Here is a 16,737-nt window from a genome sequence, read left to right on the forward strand (position 1 = left end):
GGTCCTGACTCCATTTGAGTCCATTTGATGCTCACTGTTGTGACACAGACCATTGGCCCAGGTAAGTTTGGAAGAAAGCCTGGGTCTGCTAAGATGGCAACTGGCCTAAACCGATAAAAAAAGGGAGGTTAGGCATGATGCAAAGAAACTCACTGATATTGTTCCGAGACTAAAAGCCTACGGATCTTCATAATTGGGAGATTCAGACTTTTGTGCAAGTGTGTATTGTGTGTGCATAGTCTTATCTTTCATGTTGGGCAGGTGTAATCTTGCAGAACCTAGTAACTTTGTGCAGAGGGGGGAAGGTCTGTGATGACCACTAACCTCCTTAGAATTGTTGTCCTCTCTGTTACAGGTAAGCGTCTTCCGCAGTTCCCTCCTCTGGATGCAAGGCCGTCCCTCTCCCCTGAGGAGGGGGAATATCCTGGGAGGATGCAGCGTCACATTGTCTTTCTGTCCGAAGCACCATTGCAGATACTGGCACTTCAAGTAACAATTTGCCCCTCGGAACAGGGTGTCAACAGTCTGGTGAGGGCACTGCACAGCCGCATGTGCAGTTCGTGGATAGCGTGGTGGAGCAGCCCGTGAAGATTTGGCAGGTATACCAGGAAGGTTTGGCCTGGACTATAGCGATGTCCATCCAGGCCCAGTGCAATGCGACCACCCACTCTTTGGAGTACCGAGTTTCTTCCATAGACAAAGTGGAGGGAAAACTGAATATATTACAGATGCAGTCATTTGGTTCACAAACTCTCAAGAGGTCTGCTTTTTTGCGGCCTTGTGGAGTCCGTGGACCATGTTTTTGCAAGTTGTTTTAGGCTGAACTCCTTTTTAAGTTTTTGAAAAACTTTTTGTTACAGTTTTGTTTGCCAAGCTCCTGATCTACAGGCACCCGGTGTGGAGAGGGAAGGGGAAGGAGGACCTCCTTGTGAACCTGCTCCTGGGCCTGGCAATCCTTGCCATAAACAGAGCCAGACAGCGGGCGACCGAGGGGGTTGCCAACCTGACCTCCGCATTGCGGCCCGGTGGCCCTGGAGAGGGAGCATGCGATGTCCACTGGCATTATCGAGGCCTTCCATGCTCGGTGAGTGCTTTATTTACCCTTTTAATCACATTTCAGTTTCATGTTTTAAGTCTCATTCGTGTTTTGTTCAAGGCAGTATCCCTTTACGGGGCTGCCCCTTTTAATTTGTCTTTCAGTTTGTTTAATTTAATTTAATTGGTACAATAAAAATAGTTGCAGTCATTGGTATGCGCTCTGACCTTCACACCATCACCCTGGCTGTGAGTCCAGGGGACCATTGTACCCATCGTCCCGATAGGATAGGCCATAGGGTGGCCACGTCCCGATTACAAAATGGACACTTGCAAAGAATGCAGGGAAAATTGGACAATACTGAGAAACAAGCAGGTGCAAGGTCTGTCTGTTGATTAGAGCCATAGCTCTCAGACAGGACAGAAACTGCTAAGCCATCTACATACTAATGAGCCATCTCCGGGGACAAAAGGGAAACATTTAGATAAACAATGTCAAAGCAGACACCCCGGCACCAGAGGAGACGCAAACAAAGCAAATCAACGGCCACCTAGGACATGCCCAGCAACCAGGGAACCCACCCCTCTATTGGAGGAAGATCTATAAAAATGATTGGGAAAAGCCCAATTAATTGAGGCCAAGTTCAAGACCCGCCCAAAAGCGCGCAAAGCCCTTTTAGGTATAAAAGGTATTCCCCAAGGGAGAATCTTTCTTCTTTGGCCTTGGCTCTCAGCGAAGAGAGACCAGCCTAGCAGCTATGCCAGACTAAGTAAGTTCCAAGTTAACACATGCTACGAGATAGATGCTCCTAGTTGCTATCCTGTAAACAGCTCAACCCAGCAGCCTCAGAACCGAGCAACGGCCATTGTTCCTCTGACTGAGTGGGCACCCAAAGCTAAGTATAGGCTTTTAGTAATAGTGATAGTTTAGGTTGTAGAGTTTTATGCATGAGTAGATTTGACTGTGTGTAAATAAATGAGCATTGCTTTTGAACTTACTAACTGGTGATTCGAGTCTTTGATCAGTATTCGGTTTTGAACCTTGTGGCGGTGTCAAAAGATACCTGGCGACTCTTGAGCAAACCTAATTAAACAGAGCCAAATTAAGAGACAACACCAAAGAGAGCAACATTTACTGGTGACATCTGACGGGATTCAACTTAGAAGTGGCCTAACCACACCGAGAGAACCCAAATTTGAATTGAGAATCCAATTGGAAACAGAAAAGCCACAAGCATAAGAACAGTACTGATCAAGCCTCTGAGATTCGGAAGTGTGTTAATGCATGAGTACTAACAGGGATATAAGGTAAACCTGAGAGAATCTGTTGCGTAAAACTGTCGGGAGTTTTCTAGGCCGGAAATTAGCGTAAGCCATACCAGTGTTTACATCACCACTTTGTCACCCCCTGTTCCAAATTCAGTAGAGAACCTAAGTAGAGAAAATGGCAATGAAGGCAATGGAACACCTTATGAACCCCCAGGAATTCGAGGTCACAGCGACCAGTAGAGTAGGACAGTGTCCCGTTTGGGAAGATAAGATCAGGAAATATCTCAAAGGGAAAGGATGGCCCCTTTGGAGTGAATTCTGCGATAATGAGGAAATAGGACCCGCGAGTATAGGACAGACCATAAGACCATAAGACATAGGAGCGGAAGTAAGACCATTCGGCCCATCGAGTCCACTCCACCATTCAATCATGGCTGATTTCAACTCCATTTACCCGCTCTCTCTCCATAGCCCTTAATTCCTTGAGAAATCAAGAATTTATCAACTTCTGTCTTAAAGACACTCAACGTCCCGGCCTCCACCGCCTTCTGTGGCAATAAATTCCACAGACCCACCACTCTCTGGCTGAAGAAATTTCTCCTCATCTCTGTTCTAAAGTGACTCCCTTTTATTCTAAGGCTGTGCCCCCGGGTCCTAGTCTCCCCTGCTAATGGAAACAACTTCCCTACATCCACCCTATCTAAGCCATTCATTATCTTGTAAGTTTCTATTAGATCTCCCCTCAACCTCCTAAACTCCAATGAATATAATCCCAGGATCCTCAGACGTTCATCGTATGTTAGGCCTACCATTCCTGGGATCATCCGTGTGAATCTCCGCTGGACCCGCTCCAGTGCCAGTATGTCCTTCCTGAGGTGTGGGGCCCAAAATTGCTCACAATATTCTAAATAGGGCCTAACTAATGCTTTATAAAGCTTCAGAAGTACATCCCTGCTTTTATATTTCAAGCCTCTTGAGATAAATGACAACATTGCATTTGCTTTCTTAATTACGGACTCAACCTGCAAGTTTACCTTTAGAGAATCCTGGACTAGGGCTCCCAAGTCCCTTTGCACTTCAACATTATGAACTTGGTGGGAGAACCTGTCAGAGATCCACAAGAAGAGCTTAGGGAAAGCTCGCAAGCTGATGGCAATCGTGTCCTGTTTGGCACAATTACGAGGCACAGAGGAGGTCGTTAGGACGCTCCGTAGAGAGATAGAGGAGAGAGACAGAAGTAGTGAGGTAGACGTGAGCGAGGTAGAGAAGGAGCATAGAGGTTTAAAAGAGCAGTTAACAGCAAGGGACAGAGAGGTGAATGATGCTAAGAGGGCACATCAGTCTTGTCTCACGCATTAGAACATCTTTCAGACACAATACGATAAGGCCTACCAGGACACGCAACGAGCGGTCTTGGTAAGACAAGAGACAGAACAGCAAGTCGAGAAATGCAGAAACAGTGCAATGATTTAAAAGCAGCCCTCCGAGCACTCCATAGTTCCACACCGGAACAAAGGCAGAGCTCCGTAGACCACGCAAAATGCCGGAAGCAAATTGCAGAATTGCAATCTCTGCTGTCCGTTCAAAATGGGTTTCAAAACACATTTGGACCACAATTAGATCAAGAAAACAGCCCCGACTGGCAGGAATTGAACAAGACTGCCCATAGATACGTACATGGGACATGTACGCAGGAAAAACCCCAGAAAAGGAAAACGCCCCAACCCCCAACCGAACAGGCAGAACACACCCCATGAACCCTGTAACCACGCACCGCAGGGCCGCAGCAAAAGGAGAAGCAGATTTCCTTTACACAACCCCGTTAACCGTGACCCAATTACAAGACGCATGTGGAAAAATTACACGGTTCCTTCCCATTTTTTTCATTTCATCAGACCCCCACCAATTTTTCGCTAAAGTCAAATGTACGGCCTGGACGAAAAGGAGCAAGTGAAGCTCACAGTTTTAAGCCTCGACCCTTCAGTCGTGGCAGCCCTTCCCGACCCACAGAATGTAGGAGGAGGCACACTCCAAGAGATGCACACAGCGATCCTTGATGCGATCGGCTTTAATAGAGGAGACCCCATAGAAGGCCTAAATAAATGTAGGCAAAAGAAGACAGAGCACCCCACAGCGTTTGCTGGACGCTTGTGGATTCACTTCACTGCAGTTTTTGGAGAGTTAGCCCACGCCCATTTGTCCCCAGATAATATGGCCAAATAGACCCGAATTCTAGTCTCCCACGCCACAGAAGCAGGACAAAAAGCTTGCACAAATTATGAACCCTCAGACGAGGCCGACAATGAAAAATGGGTTTTGAAGAGATTGTCCCGCGCTTGGGAGCAATCAATTGCAGGCAAAACCACATTACGCCCGGTGAAGAGCAGGCAGAGATGAACCCAGTTAAAGCACACCAGAACCCCGCATGGGTAAATGAGGGCAGGACCAGCCCACCCCAGCCCAAAGCTCAGGAATGTTACAACTGTGGACAGCTAGGACACTTTGCACGAGAGTGCAACGCGCCCCAAAAGCAGCAGAGAAACCAACAGACAGGCACCCTAAACAGGAATAGGGCAAAGCCGATCCATAGCGTTAATGCGCGTTCAGAGAATGCAGACATGAACGGCACCGACTGACGGTGTTAGGGCTCCCCAACTTGGGTCTGCGACACCCTTTGGGACAAGTCCGGTAGGCCGGTAGTAGCAGGCAAAGTTCGGGGACAACCCGCAGAATTTCTTTGGGACACAGGAGGGCCCCGCACCACACTCAATTCCTCCACGATGTTTCAGCGAGACACGTGGCCCACAACAGACACCATCACACTCAATGGCTTTACAAGCCATTTACAACAGGGACACATCACAACCCCTGTAGCAATACAAATAGGAAACATCACAACTAAGTACCCCATAGTTTTGGTTGATCTGCCCCAGACAGCAGAACATATCCTTGGGATCGATTTCATGAGTCCCATAACCTTTCTTTTGACCCAGTGAACAAGTGTGTTTGGAAAATGGGAAAGGCAGCACGAGCCTCCGCCACGCTCACAGTAGGAGAGTACGTAAACAGGATTAGCTCAGTAGGAGACTTCTGGTTCGACCCTCGAGCCATTAGTGCAGACAAACAGGTTAGGACAGTCCTGCAGGAACATAAAGCAGCATTTGCACAGCACAAGCACGACTGTGGCAGTTTGGCTGGCTTTGTGAACATTACAGGTCCCGACCCTAAACCCCAGAAGCAGTACGGATTTCCCCAGGAAGCAGAGGGAGAAATCTCCAAAGTAATAGAGAGTTTGCTTGATCAAGGCGTACTCCGTTCAGTAGCCTCCACAAACAACGCACCAATTTGGCCCGTCAGGAAACCGGATGGATCATGGCGACTGACCATTGATTACCGGGAACTGAACAAAGTAACCCCAGCAGCAGCCCCCACCGTAGCCATGAGTCCCGAGACCATGCTCAAACAGGGACTCAAGTCAAAGAAAATTTCAGTTTTGGATATTAGTAACAGCTTTTGGTCCATTCCATTGGCTAAAGTGTGCCAGTACAAATTCACCTTTACATTCCAAGGGCAGCAGTACACGTGGACGTGCCTTCCACAAGGCTTCCACAACTCCCACTCCATTTTCCACCGACAGCTGGCAAATGGTTTAGCAAAATTTTCCCGCCCCAATTGTCTGGTCCAGTATGTAGACGACTTGTTACAGACACTTTTTTAAAAAAATATATTTTATTGAAAAAAATTTTCCCTGAGCAACATTTTTCCCGCTTACAAAACAAGCGAAACGATAACAGTAACAAAACAGAAATTTTTTAACTTTTTAACAATAGTAATAATAGTAGTAATAATATACAAGTAACAAAACCTCGTACTCTATTGCCCTATACGCAACTGCCTCCCCCCCCCCCTCCCCCCTGGGTTGCTGCTGCTGGTCATCCGTCTTCCCTCTAACGTTCCCCTAGGTAGTCGAGAAATGGCTGCCACCGCCTGGTGAACCCTTGAGCCGATCCTCTCAGGGCAAACTTTATCTGCTCCAGTTTAATAAACCCCGCCATATCGTTTACCCAGGCCTCCAGTCCGGGGGGTTTCGCCTCCTTCCACATGAGTAGGATCCTGCGCCGGGCTACGAGGGACGCAAAGGCCACGACATCGGCCTCTTTCGCCTCCTGCACTCCCGGCTCTTCCGCAACTCCAAATAGACCTAACCCCCAGCCTGGTTTGACCCGGGCCTTCACCACCTGCGAAATCACTCTCGTCACTCCCTTCCAGTGCCGGGCACGCCCAAAACATATGTGCGTGGTTTGCCGGGCTCCCACCACACCTCCCACATTTGTCCTCCACTCCAAAGAACCTGCTCAATCTTGCCCCCGTTATGTGTGCTCTATGTAGCACCTTAAATTGAATCAGGCTAAGCCTGGCGCATGAGGAAGAGGAATTTACCCTGCTTAGGGCATCAGCCCACATACCCTCCTCTATCTCCTCCCCTAATTCTTCTTCCCACTTTCTTTTTAGTTCGCCCACCGACTCCTCCCCCTCTTCCCTCATCTCTCTATAAATCTCTGACACCTTACCCTCTCCGACCCACACCCCTGAAAGCACCCTGTCCTGTATCCCCCTGTGTCGGGAGCCGCGGAAATTCCCTCACCTGTTGTCTAGTAAACGCCCTCACCTGCATATATCTCAAGAAATTCCCCCGGGGTAACTTATACTTTTCCTCCAGTGCTCCCAAGCTCGCAAAAGTCCCATCTATGAATAAATCTCCCACCTTCCTAATTCCCAACTGGTACCAGCTCTGAAATCCTCCATCCATTCTTCCTGGGGCGAACCTATGGTTGTTCCTGATAGGGGACCCCACCAGGGCACCCCGCACCCCTCTCTGTCGCCTCCACTGTCCCCATATGTTCAGTGTTGCCGCCACCACCGGGTTCGTGGTGTACTTTTTTGGTGAGAACGGTAGCGGCGCCGTCACCAGCGCCTCTAGACTCGTCCCTTTACAGGACCTTCTCTCCAGCCTTTTCCACGCCGCTCCCTCACCCTCCATCATCCATCTACGTATCATTGCCACATTGGCGGCCCAATAATAATCTCCCAAGTTCGGTAGTGCCAGTCCTCCTCTGTCCCTACTGCGCTGCAGGAACCCCCTCCTTACTCTCGGAACTTTCCCTGCCCACACAAAGCTCGTAATGCTCCTATCTATTTTATTAAAAAAGGTCCTGGTGATTAAAATAGGGAGACATTGAAATACAAATAAGAACCTCGGGAGGACCATCATCTTAATTGCCTGCACCCTGCCCACCAGCGATAAAGGCTGCATGTCCCACCTCCTAAAGTCCTCCTCCATTTGTTCTACCAGCCGTGTCAGATTAAGTCTGTGCAAGGTTCCCCAGCTCCTAGCGATCTGAATCCCCAAGTATCGGAAGTTTCTTTCCACTTTCCTTAGCGGTAAGCCTTCTATCTCTCTACTCTGGTCCCCTGGATGTATCACATATAATTCACTCTTCCCCATGTTTAACCTATACCCCGAAAATTCCCCGAACCGCCTCAAGATTAGCTTAACCTCTATCATCCCCCCCGCTGGGTCCGACACGTATAGCAATAGGTCATCCGCGTATAACGAGACTCGGTGTTCTTCTCCCCCTCTAGTCACCCCTCTCCATTTCCTGGAGTCTCTCAGCGCCATGGCCAGAGGTTCAATTGCCAGCGCAAACAACAATGGAGACAGCGGGCATCCCTGTCTTGTTCCCCTATATAATCGGAAATACTCCGATCTATGTCGACCTGTCACTCCGCTTGCCGTTGGTGCCCCATAAAGTAGTCTAACCCAGCGAATAAATCCGTTCCCAAACCCAAACCTCCTTAACACTTCCCATAAATACTCCCACTCCACCCTATCAAATGCCTTCTCTGCGTCCATTGCCGCCACTATCTCTGCCTCCCCCTCCACTGAGGGCATCATTATCACCCCTAATAGCCGTCGCACGTTAACATTCAATTGTCTCCCTTTTACGAACCCTGTCTGGTCTTCGTGCACCACCCCTGGGACACAGTCCTCTATCTTCGATGCCAGCACCTTTGCTAGCAGTTTGGCGTCCACGTTCAATAGTGAAATAGGTCTATAGGACCCACACTGCATCGGATCTTTGTCCCTCTTCAAAATTAGCGATATCGTCGCCTCCGACATTGTCGGGGGTAGTGTCCCCCCTTCCCTGGCCTCATTGAACGTCCTCGCCAACAACGGGGCCAACAAGTCCACATATTTTCTGTAGAATTCCACCGGGAACCCGTCTGGCCCCGGGGCCTTCCCTGCTTGCTTGCTTCCCAGTCCCTTAATAACCTCGTCCACCTCAATCGGCGCCCCCAGGCCTGCCACCGCCTGCTCCTCCACTTTCGGGAACCTCAACTGGTCCAGGAACTGCCGCATCCCCTCCTTTCCCTCTGGGGGCTGAGACCTATACAGTTCTTCATAAAAGGTCTTAAACACCTCATTTATCTTTCCTGCACAGACAGACACAAAGGGAGAGCACATTTCGCTTCTCGCCAGACTCCTAGCACTCCTCAAAGAAATTGGTTGTAAAGTCAACCCCAAGAAGGCCCAGATTTTGAAAGAAAAAGTGATTTACTTAGGTACAGTGATCACTCATGGTAAATGCGAGATCGAGCAAAAAAGAATTGACTCGATCGTCAAATTGCCCCTTCCCCACAATGTCTCAGCCCTCCGGTCATTGTTAGGACTGGTTGGCTACTGCCAAAACCATATTGACGGTTTCACCACTAAAGCAGCGCCCCTTTCCGAACTTCTCAAGAAGCAGGCACCTTGGGAATGGCTTCCACAGCATACAGATGCCATGGATGCTTTAAAAAGAGCACTCAGCACAGCCCCCGCACTACAGGTCCCAGATCCACATTCCCCGTACGCTATCGACTTTGCAAGCACCGACCGAACCCTTTCGGCCGTGCTCCTCCAGGAACGCCATGACCAGTTATGCCCCGTAGCATACGCCTCACGTGTGTTAGACCCCGTAGAGCAAGGATTTTCTGCCTGTGAAAGGCACCTTCTCGCAGTTTTTTGGGCAGTACAATACTTCGCCTACATTGGGCGAAGGGGCTGGTTTAGCACAGTGGGCTAAATAGCTGGCTTGTAAAGCAGACCAAGGCCAGCAGCACGGGGTCAATTCCCGTACCAGCCTCCCCGAACAGGCGCCAGAATGTGGCGACTAGGGGCTTTTCACAGTAACTTCATTTGAAGCCGACTTGTGACAATAAGCGATTTTCATTTCATTTTTCATTACAGGACTCAACCCCATCACCATCCTCACAGAACACACCCCAACACAGCTATTGTTAGACGGCCGACTTAAGGATGACACAGTCAGCCAAATCCGCGCAGCCCATTGGACCCTTCTTTTACAGGGACGGGACATCACAATAAAAAGAACCAAGACCCACACCTTCCTTGCCGATAATTTGCAGTATGCAGGCACCCCTCATGAATGTGAGATCATCACCACGAAACAGAACACAGGCCCATTTATTCCGGAAACACCTCCCAGGAAAACAGGTAGTATGCCCCAGAGAACCCAGCCCACAGACACGTGCGCACCGTTGAAGATTTATATGGATGGCTCCTCCATAGTGTTAAATGGAGAGAGAATTACCGGTTGCGGTATTTACGTAGAGGACGTGCAGGGATGCGCCCTAGATGAGATTGCATTAAAGTTGCCAGGACACTTAGGCTCGCAGGCAGCAGAGCTGGCAGCGATTGCATACATTGTAGACCACCCCGACTCGTTCCCGACCCCAGCAGACATCGATTCGGACAGCTTGTATGTCTGTAATAGTTTGACAGAGTTCCTACCACTCTGGGAAACAAGAGGATTTGTTTCCGCAGATGGTAAACCCCTACCCTCAGTCCCATTACTCCATCATGTCTTAGAGACAACGAAGGATAGGAAATACGGAATAATTAAAGTTCGCAGCCATCACCGTTCTTCCCCCCCTGGTAATGTTAAAGCAGACGGCCTAGCGAAGGCAGCCTCCAGGCATGGTTATTTTTGGAACCCCCCCCCCGAAAGCACCCCAGTACACGCAGTTCAGGTCTCACAGACACAGACCAATATTCATGATTTAGCGAAGGCACAGAACGAGGACGAGAAACTCAGGGAAGTTTTAAAGGGTACCTTCCCAGCCCCGTATGATAAATACAAGAATGCAATCACCACACTGTGGTGATACACCACTGTACTTCCCTACCATTGTACATAGTATATAATAGTTGTGTGTGACGTGGCCCTGTAATACTTTGTATTGTACTGTAGCTCTGCAGAGGTTCGGTCACTGGTAGGTAACCCGACCTGGCCACGGAGAGCTCCGCCTTAACCACTCCCCCGGGAGTTAGTATAAGAACCCTCTTCTGGGACCGGCCCCATTCTGTCTGGGGTCGTCTGTGTCGGGTAAGCCTCCCATGTAGTATATTAAAGCCTGAGTTAAAGTCTCACATGTCATTGTGGTTCTTGACGCTTAGCGCATCACACACACTGTGTGATTTTAAAGGATGGCATTTATATAGTTCCCAGCCAGGACAGGAACCAGATCATTTGTCAGTTCCATGACAATCATGGACACCAAGGAATTGAACCCACTCTAGCCCACCTCAGACCGCTCTGCTGGTGGCCTGATTTAAAAACCGATGTAACGCATTACATAGAGAATTGCTTAATCTGTGCCCAGAACAGATATGCGAAAAAGGCTCAATATTGTCCTACCCGCCCCGTTAATGGACCCTGGACAAACCTCCAGATAAATTATATAGGACCCCTACCCCCTTCAGAAATGGTTACAAGTATGTGTTGATGGTCATAGACACCTTCACAAAATGGGTGGAAGCATTTCCATCGCGAACTAATACGGCCAAGACAACGGCTAAAATACAAACACACCACATCTTTACAAGATGGGGCCTCCCCCGCAGTATAGAGTCCGATCAAGGCTCCCATTTTACAGGACGTGTAATGAAAAACATCTTCACGATTTTCGGCATTCGACAAAAGTTTCACATAGCATACCACCCCCAGCCAAGTGGTATTGTAGAGCGGATGACTAGGACATTAAAAGCCACCCTCAGGAAGATGGTACAGCAGAATAACAGCACCTGGGATTCAGTTCTCCCATTTGCTTTTATGTTTTTAAGAAACACGGTATCTCCATCCACAGGATACACCCTCCACACCCTCATGACCGGACGCCCCATGAAAGGCACTGAGTATTTACTAGGACTGCCAGCCCCGCAGTTACAGCCCGCACACATGAAAATGCGGTTACACAACTAGTACAGAACATAAAGGCAGCCCAGCTCGCAGCAGCAGTGAGACTTGGAACCAGGAAGAAACAGAGCAAGGCTTGTTTCGACAAAACAGTACACGCCACTGAGTTTACAGTAGGGCAACAAGTTATGCTTTCCCTTTACAACCCCAGTTCATTCCTTTCCCCAAAATGCTACGGACCGTACTCCATTTCGGACAAAGCCAACCCCTCAGTATACAAAATAACCTATCCCAATGGTAAGTCTGCGTGGTTTCATATAAACCAGCTCAAGGCTTACGGCTCGCAGAATAACCACACACACCACATCCTGCTCGCAGCAACAGACGATCACGCCCCGCCCACAGATGACGTTTTCCTACCCTCCCCCACCCACTCCAGCCCGTCCTCAGACACGACTTCAACTCCGCCCCCAGAGGCACGACTCCGCCTCTCCCTTCCCTCAACCAGCAGCGACAGCGATAGCGATCATGATGACGATAGCCACAGCACACCACGTTACGACTACACCCCTGTACCAGGCCCCACTCCCAGCGAATCCGAGCATGATCCACTGACCCCTTCGAGATTACATACATCAAAGCCCCTGACCCAGACCCACCGCCCGATGATTACGGATTGAAGCACAGTAGCTCCAACCTCGACACACGACTCTGGCACCGAGGCAATTCGTTCAGGCTCATCCGGAATGATGAGATGGACCCCAATTCGCCCAAAGCAGCTTTAGCACGGTTACTACAGTCAAGAGTTTGGCAGCCGGGAGAAGATGATGACTTAGAGTCTGACTCCCACCAAACGAATCCCTTTGCGACCCTGTTCGCTATTGAGCAGTGAGGTGTCCAGATGATGGGGAAAAAAAGGAACCGCTGGAGAGATACGGTGTCCTTTCTGATGGAACCTGCACCATGTTTGTTGTATGTTTGTTCATTAGTGTTAATGTTAAGTGTTGTTCGTAAACTCTAAAGTTTTAACGGCCCCACGTCACCACTCCTTTGACGCCCAATGCCTGATAATGGAACAAGTTTGTCCCCAGACAACAGTTCAGAGGAACTAGTTTGTTGACAGAACACGACTCATAGTTGCTCTCCTGATTCGAGAGGAAGCCCCCACGACGACCACGTTCTTACCCGTTCTTGCCGGTTGCTCAGGCAGTGGAGAAACGGCACTGGCCCCCGCCCTGCCTGAGGACCCCCCTCTGGTCAGCTATGTTCGGGTAGAGCACAAACGGCATTGATCACCGTCTTACCCGGGGATTCCACCCATTTCTTACCCGCCGAGGCCCATACGCGCCCCATTTTGGCTCATTACGTCAAAATTCTTTTGTTTGGTTTTGGCAACCCTTAGGTTGCTTCCCTATGCTATTTACATCCTCAAACACTGGGATGGTAAATCACACAGGCTGCGAGACGGCTCGCAGTATGTCAGTAATTTTCTCGGATGTCTTGTCCCAAATATTTGGTTTAAATAAAAAATGAGGGAGTCACAGATGGTGACCAATTATAAAGGGAAATTGGCAGTAAAGGACAGACAGACATACGAGATCTTAAGCAAGATAATAACAGAAATTATGCTTGTGTTCACAGAACTCCGGAACCTCAGGAACCCCAGAGGAAGACAAAGAAGTAGACCGACAAAGGTGAAGACCGCCTTCGTGTTCACATGGATCTTAGCGGGATCCCTTCAGTTGCGCGCGGACGCTACCCCCCTGACCCCTACCACACAAACCGTAAAAGATTCTCACCCTTGCAATACACGGAACCCCGAGATAACTAGTCCAGCGACAGCTAGCAATACCCCGACCTGGTGTGATAAATTTATCACCTGGTACTCACTCTCATATGTAGTCGAAGCACTCTTAGTGCTGGCGATACTTTGCAGTGTCGTGCAAACGTTTAGCGTTAGGAAATGGCGAAAGAGAGAATATCGCTCTCGCACCCCGGTATACAGGTTTAGGTCCCCCATTTTGGGATATCACCAGACCCCCGAACCCATTGGGACGGATTAAAGTGCATCCATTTTTCTTTATGTATTCTGTGGAATAAAGAGATGTAAACCTCTGTGTCTGACTGCCAGGCCAGAGAAATTTGTGTGCTGCTATTTTGTACAGGTTAAGATGTAGAGATTATTTTTGGATTGTTTGAATGAGGATTGTTTATTGAGAATAGTTAGAGGTTCCAGTTTTTTTATTTTTCTGTAATGCATGTAATAATGTCATGGCGCCCCGTAGAGTTTTATGATAATGAATGTATTTAAAATAGTTTAGGTAAAATTGGGTTACATAGGATAGGATAGTATAGAGCCTAAGTATGGGTGCCCCGTTAGGTCAGAGGATGAAGACGCCATGGTAATGTGATCCTTCACGCTTCGTGTTGAGGATCACAAGGAGGGAGTGGAGCCATCTGGGATGGCCTCGTCCAGATTACAAAATGGACACTTGCAAAGAATGCAGGGAAAATTGGACAATACTGAGAAACAAGCAGGTGCAAGGTCTGTCTGTTGATTAGAGCCTTGGCTCTCAGACAGGACTGAAACTGCTAAGCCATCTACATACTAATGAGCCATCTCCGGGAACAAAAGGGAAACAATGTCAAGGCAGACACCCCGGCGCCAGAGGAGACTCAAACAAAGCAAGCCAACGGCCACCTTGGACATGCCCAGCAACCAGAGAACTCACCCCTCTATGGAAGAAGATCGATAAAAATGATTGGGAAAGGCCCAATTAATTGAGGCCATGTTCAAGGCGCGCCCAAAAGCACGCAAAGCCCTTTTAGGTATAAAAGGTATTCCCCAAGGGAGAATCTTTCTTCTTTGGCCTTGGCTCTCAGCGAAGAGAGACCAGCCTAGCAGCTACGCCAGACCAAGTAAGTTCCAAGTCAACGCATGCTATGAGATAGACGCTCCTAGTTGCTATCCTGTAAACAGCTCAACCCAGCAGCCTCAGAACCGAGCAACGGCCATCGTTCCTCTGACTGAGTGGGCACCCGAAGCTAAGTATAGGCTTTTAGTAATAGTGATAGTTTAGGTTGTAGAGTTTTATGCATGAGTAGATTTGACTGTGTGTAAATAAATGAGCATTGCTTTTGAACTTACTAACTGGTGTATCGAGTCTTTGAACCTTGTGGCGGTGTCGAAAGATACCTGGCGACACTTGAGCAAACCTAATTAAACAGAGCCAAATTAAGAGACAACACCAAAGAGAGCAACGCCTGGACAGGGGGACTGGGATCATGGGTGTAAACCCAGCACCTGGAACCGCACCCAAAAGTAGGGAGAACCAAACGATTCTAGTTGTGGAGGATGAGCAGCTGCTGTCGCCTTCTGGAATCAACTCTCAGGGCACTTCTGATGTTCAATGAGTGGAAGCTCTACCTGGTAATAGAGATGCAGGGCTGTCCAACAGGAGCCTTTATCACAATCTTTTATTGTCACAGGTATGAAGTTACTGTGAAAATCTCCTAGTCGCCACATTCCGGTGCCTGTTCGGGTAAGCTGGTACGGGAATTGAACCCACGCTGCTGGCCTTGTTTTGCATCACAAACCAGCTGCTAGCCTACTGAGCTAAACCAAACCAGTGCGCATGGTGACATGAGTGCATTCAATGTCTCCCTGCATCCTGGGGAAAATCCACAATCGCTGTGTGGTAAACCACGTTATTGTGTTCATTGTATTATATTCATTGTGCTGTGTTGTACATGCCTGAGCTTGTCCAGGCTGGCTCCGCCTGTGGCTCCTCCCCTCAGGGCTTCTGTATAAATGTGGCAAGTCTCCGCCTCCGGACCCAGTTCGGGTTCAGGGGCAGGAGGCTTGCAGTTTAGTGTATTAAAGCCTCAGTTGCGTTTATCACTCGTCGTCTATTATTGATGGTGTATCAATTTAATGCACTAAACTTCTAAAGATGGACCCTTCACTCAAGATGAACTCCTCACTCAAGCCTGATCGCTTGCACCTGGATCCACAAGCAGCTGATGCTACAGAGATTTTTGAACACTGGCTAAGCTGCTTCGAGGCGTACCTCGCATCTTTCAACAAAGACTTTACGGATCTCCAGAAGAAGCAGGTCCTCCACACACGGGTGAGTCCAAGAGTCTTTAACCTCATCAGGGACGCCCCTTCATACATGGAGGCGATAACACTGCTAAAAGGACATTATGTGAAATCTGTCAACCAGGTATATGCTAGGCACCTCCTCGCCACAAGACGCCAATGCCCTGGGGAATCACTCGCAGAATTCCTGCGTGCCTTGCACATCCTCTGTCGAAACTGTGACTGCCGGGCGATATCGGCTACCCAGCACGCGGAGCTGCTGATCAGGGATGCCTATGTCGCGGGCATGCACTCAAACTATATCCGCCAGCATTTATTAGAAGGGGGACACTCGGCCTCCCAGAGACAGTCCAGCTCTCCAACTCACTGGAGGTGGCCTCCCAGAACATGGGGGCCTACACCTCCGACCACGCGGCACCCTCGTTGGCGCAGCCATCAACCGACCCGGGCGTGACGCAAGCCTGCGTCGTGCAGCGGCCCGCCAACGCCGGAGGCCCGAAGTGCTACTTCTGCTGCCAGGGTACTCACCCCCGACAACGCTGCCCGGCACGGAACGCTACTTGTAATGGCTGTGGGAAGAAGGGCCACTTCGCAAAAGCCTGCCAGGCCCGACCCCCCCCCCTAAATCTTCTCGGCCCAGCAGCGCTGCCTGCTGCTGGTCGGGGCCACCCCCAGCTGCCACGCCACCCGCCATGTGCGACCCGTGAGCGCTGCCATCTTTAATCTCAGCCAACACTTGCGATCCACGGGGGCCGCCATTTTGGACGCCATCTTTGCACCTCGCCCACCACATGCGACCCATGGGGGCCGCCATCTTGGACACCATCTTGCACCTCGCCCGCCACATGCGACCCATGGGGGCCGCCATCCTGGGACCCCTCCGCTGCCTCCCGGGAACCCAGCTCCCCCGATCCTATGCTGGCCGCCACTACAGCCGACCGGTCCGCCGACCGTCTTCCGACACTCGCCTCCGTCACACTGGACCAGTCCTGGCCGCACCTCGCGAAGTCTACAATGACCGTCCGGATCAACTGGCTTGAGACGGCCTGCCTTTTCGACTCCGGGAGCACG

General features: G+C 49.7%; 1 long non-coding RNA gene across 1 annotated transcript; it reads left to right on the forward strand.

The window, feature by feature from the left end:
• The first annotated feature begins 368 nt into the window (after positions 1-368).
• Positions 369-14,711, forward strand: LOC140411620 (uncharacterized). Its single transcript, XR_011940902.1, has 3 exons — positions 369-599; positions 861-1,084; positions 13,206-14,711. It is a non-coding gene; the product is annotated as an uncharacterized lncRNA (long non-coding RNA).
• The last annotated feature ends 2,026 nt before the right edge of the window (positions 14,712-16,737 follow it).

The sequence above is a fragment of the Scyliorhinus torazame genome, chromosome 4 (genome assembly GCF_047496885.1).
Source record: "Scyliorhinus torazame isolate Kashiwa2021f chromosome 4, sScyTor2.1, whole genome shotgun sequence".
NCBI classification, from domain to species: domain Eukaryota; kingdom Metazoa; phylum Chordata; class Chondrichthyes; order Carcharhiniformes; family Scyliorhinidae; genus Scyliorhinus; species Scyliorhinus torazame.